The sequence below is a fragment of the Ostrea edulis genome, chromosome 6 (assembly GCF_947568905.1).
Source record: "Ostrea edulis chromosome 6, xbOstEdul1.1, whole genome shotgun sequence".
Taxonomy (NCBI): Eukaryota; Metazoa; Mollusca; class Bivalvia; order Ostreida; family Ostreidae; genus Ostrea; species Ostrea edulis.
In genome coordinates, this window is record NC_079169.1 from 76033766 (window position 1) to 76038836 (window position 5071).

General features: G+C 34.0%; 1 protein-coding gene across 1 annotated transcript in view; it reads right to left on the reverse strand.

The window, feature by feature from the left end:
• Window positions 1-4309: 4309 nt before the first annotated feature.
• The window catches only part of LOC125646724 (protein quiver-like), an 11895-nt gene continuing 11133 nt past the window's right edge, over window positions 4310-5071 (reverse strand). The window contains exon 3 of the mRNA XM_048873236.2: window positions 4310-5071. This exon is cut by the window's right edge and continues 2632 nt beyond it. The gene's annotated coding sequence lies outside the window, so the exon portion shown is untranslated.

Below are 5071 nucleotides of genomic sequence, written 5' to 3' on the forward strand. Positions count from 1 at the left end.
TGTTTGCCCAACTATCTATTTTGTATTGCTTATAGGAGTTACGAGATAATTGTTCGTTATATTCACCTTTCATATAGATCGCTTTATAGAAAATAGCATGTTTAAAACAAAATGAGATGTGCTAAACAATAGAAACTGTTTAATTGTGTTCGGAATTAACTTGAAAAATCTGCTTTTAACTAACCTTTACTAGCATATCTAATCGATGAAAATAAAAACCTGGCACGAGCCTTGTTCACATAATAAAGAATTGTGAGCTCTGTACCTCCCATGTACCTCGACAATTAACATTCAAATTTTTGCTGACCATTAGGAATACCTTAGTTAAGCATTCTAAATATTAAAAATGGAAAAATAAAGTTTGAAAATTTTCAGCTCAAATCGTGTCCATGTCCCTTTAAAATACAGTTGTAATAATACAACATAGGAATATATCGAATCGACACATATTGTTAATAGATAAAACGTCGTCGATAAATCTAATAGACTAATGTAATACTAATATAATACATGTAATAAAAGTATCCTGATTTCTTATTACTGTTCGCGGGATAGGATCTGTGCAAACTTAATAACAAATTACTTTACACCAGCCATATTGACTCAGTATGCAAAAACGTAAACTACAAATTATTTACACTAGGCAAGATAAATAAGTTTCTATCCCTATATGTATAATGTACAAGAAAGCTCTATTACATATAGGGAAATACATCCAAACTTGATATAGAAAGAATATTAAGTTACAAAAAAGAGCTGCAATGATAATTCTAGATGCAAGTCCAGATTCCTCTTCTAAACCATTATTTGAGAAACTTGGTTGGTTGACAGTTTATGAGCTAGTTGATTTACACAAAGATATTTTATTACTCAAAATTTGTTTCGGTTTGGCTCCCGACTATCTTTGTGAGTTATTTGAATTTCAATCCTTTGCTTCTTATCCACCATGGCCAAACGTCATTTGGATACAACCATTCCTACGCAGGATACAGTCGTGCTTTTAACGCAGAGTACAACCAACTCCTAAAGCAATTTACTATGGAGAGTGTAGATGTCCGTGAGGACGGGTTAGAAAGTGGTTCAATATTTTTCTTTAAACAGATAATTCTTAAGAATTATGTAGCCTATCAGGTGACGCAATGAATTCTACCCTCTGACGTTTGGCCACGGTGTTATCGTCTGCGTTCTGAATCAAATCACGATCTTTGATTACCAAACTTTAACATGCAATTATTAAAGACCTCTTTACATTACTTAGGTGCTTGCTCTTCTCGTATATAAATTCTATTATTCGCAACCTGGAAATATTAGATTTTGTGATTGCTTATTACTGATATTCAATTATGTTATGTGATCTAGACTGAATCTAGCTATACATAATCTAGCTGCAATGATGTAGCCCTCTCCGCTGACGTTTTCGGGAAAGGCAATGATGTAGCCCTCTCCGATTTTTTTTTAAAAATTCTGACGTTTTCGGGAGAGGGCTACAATTCCACAGGATCTTCGTAATGGTGCAAAATATTTTTATAAATACAATGTACTAACTTGTAATGAATAAACCCTGTATTTGTCTCCAATGTTATTTACAACAGAAAGAGTACCAACTTTGTGCTTGGGCGTGTCTAATAAAGGTGTTTTTCATTAAATATCATGTACAACATGCAAAATTCTTCATCTGCTCCGCCATGCTTGTTATCGCGAGATCTCGTAGGTGGATCTACTGTAAACATTGACAATCAGCGCGAAAATGTAGTTACTTGGGCCATTCCGACAAAGAAAGGAAAATCATATGGTGGTAGAAAGAATTTACACTCTGCTGTTCGTTTTTTAATTTGGTATTAAATTCAAACCTTTCCAATACCGACAAAATAGCTTTCTCCTCCATACTCGTCCATTTATGTAAACACTACCTTTTACGGCATATGCAAATAACTTGACAATCGGAAGTTAAAACTTCAGTACATCAAACATGGCGCACAAATATGAATCGTGAAATTGGAATATATCAAAATTGTTGAAAACGGTAGAATAGAGCTTCATAAAAATCGTAAGTTGTAGGTTGTAAATATATGTATTGACTAAGAAACATAGAATATCATTTTATTTACGTAGAGAAAGTCAGCAAATGTTTAGAGTGATCGAAAATGTCGCAGGATTGAATCACCCCTGCATTTGCACCATTACAGAGATCCTATGGAGTTGTAGCCCCCCCCCCCCCCCCCTCCAAGGAAAAAAATTCGGATAGGGTTACATTATTGCAGCTATACATACTCTTGTGTTCATGTTTTTGAGAATCTGTTTTAAATAATCTTTCTTGTTTATAATTGTATGTATCAAGTGGAAGGCCCTGGAGAAGAATAGTGCGTGCACTAATCAGGTCACCTTCTGGAAATAAAGTATAATTACTATTATTATCAATATTGATAATGACGTCATTTTGGTTATTATGATTCATTATTATTGGGATAATATTTGAAGTTAAAACATGTGAATTAGGACGAGAACACGGATAATGTAAGGAATATTCACATTCTGATTGTTTCTTGCCTTCATTATCTTTGAAAATAGTAATGATAGGCATTTTCCTCATGTAAACTATGCGCGTATGAATACAGAATTACTTGATAGATATAGTGCATACATTTTAACGGCTGGGAATACCGATAGCAATGAGTAGGATAATATAAAAAATAAATTTCACTTTTTAAAATGCGTGAACTACATGAGGGTATAAACTGCGACGTTTCATGCCGGTGTAACATCAAATAGTGACCCCGTTGAAAAACGACCCCAGGGGTCATTTTTCAACGAATGTTTGATTAATTTTCAACGTTGAAAATTGACCCAGACCGTTAATTAACTACCCCCCTAAGCGTGAAATTTTGACCTTTGTTGGAAAAAAAAATGACCCTCGGACATGTTATCTTCAAGAGATCATTTCTGGTGGGGGGGTTGGGTTCAAATTTCAACATTGAAAATGACCCTCAATGAACAAAATGTTTTCTGTACCGTCCACACCTCGGACAAGTGGTGGGGTCATATTCCCAAATAAACAAAATGTTTCTTCTATTAAAGTAAGGATAATTTTCATTGGTTAGAAATACATGTAACGAAGGTATCCGGTGATGCAAAATATAATACACTAGTATGTTCTATAACACTTTATGACTAGGACCTGCCCTAAAGTCAGGACTTTGGGGTTCAAAAAATCTAAATTTTGGTACATTCCTTTCTGTTTTCCTATACATGTACAGTGTATATGCATTTAGCTTAAAATTGCATATAGTATCCGCAAAATTAAAGGAGTCCTTCAAATGATAAAGACATAAAATCACTGTGACCATTTTGGCCCCATCCTGGCACCAAAAGCCCTACCCTGAGATCATAAAATTTACAATTTTGGCAAAGGATTTCCTGTTCCATTCAGTTTCAATACCATACCTCTAGTATTAAAGAAGGCGTTACTCTTCATCGGATACTTTCGTTATTTCCAACTAATGCTGTGTTAATCAAAACATTATTATTTTTCTTATTTAAGGTATTACATGTATATCAAAGAAATCTGTAATTTTTTGTGTGTGCTAATATCAGCTGTTTTCCCCCAACATGAGGAATTCTAACATATTCATTGGTCATAATTTTTTCCGGCGTAATCTTGTGTAATGAAGTCTAAAGTATGGAATTGTTTATTTTGTTATTTCTTGTTGTAAAAGTAATTCATTGTTTCCAGAAATCTGTGATTGTTGTTGTTGTTTTTTCATTGTTTTGCCAAAAAAATCAGAGAATATATGAAAATCAATCTAAAGATGGCTGAAACTGGTGACACTAATCGCAATTGATCAGAATAACAGTAAAATATAGAGTTTTGACATAGGGCAAATTTGGACTCTTAATGTTCCTCGTCCTTTCGTTTGCTTAGGAAACAATTCTCTCTCTCTCACTCTCTCTCCATTTTAAATATCTACATTATGTATGTAACATTTAAGTTGCCGTTAAAACATGACCCCATTGCTGATAAAAAGTTAACATTGATCACTTTTCAACGACCATTTTTGATCAAAATTTAATATTAAATTTTGATTGGGGTCAACTTTTAATGTTAGGAAATGACCCATGGGGTCGTTTTTCAACGGGTAAATATTTAATGTTACACCGGCAGACTTCATGAAGAGCGTTCTTAAATAAACGAATATCCTGAAGAAATCCATATGGATTTTATTTGATTTTTGCGTTGTCACTGTTTCTTCCATTCATGGCCTCGATCGTGTTGCAGTTGTCGATCTTGTCGTAACGCCGGTGAAAAGCAAAAGTTAGGTGAAATTTTATTATGAATAAAAATGTCAACACATGAAAAAACTGGAATTCTATCAAATATCGGAAGACAACTAATCAACAAGTGAGAATTGTAGCGTACTAGTATTACGCCATAACAATGGAGAGAAAACAAAACGCTGGTTTTTGACAACTTACATACTTATGATTGAGTGTAAACTTAAACGTGCATATACACATATCGAATGTGCAATTAAAAAATCTGTGAACAACTATACAGATTGTGTAAAACAAATACATGTATACACCACGGCCATTCGTGAGATTTTCTAATATTGACTTTTCTATAACACTCGAATACTACATTTACAGTGATGCTTGTCCCGCCTGGATACATGAGATAGTTTCTTAAATCCGCTCACGTGGATCACAACAGTGTAGATAATTTACACAGCGATCCATGGATAAGTGCCTAATGATCTAATCATAGTTCGGTTACTTTGATACCAAAAACAAACTCTATTTCAGGTATTTTGAAGTTTTGTGTTCGGCTGTAGGTAATCTATGTACACACTTTCGAATTTGAAAATTTTCGGACTAGACAAGTGACACTGTGTTACTAGCCTATTTTAACTACTATAATACGTTTACAGGCAAATGCTTGGCTGAATGTACATCAATAATCATTATGAATATTTAATTTGGTGCAGATACAGGTAGGAAATTAGTGCTTTAACAAGCACATTTCTTCGTTCTTCGCTTTGGCTGAATTGTTTTCCAGGAATCACACTCAGATTTC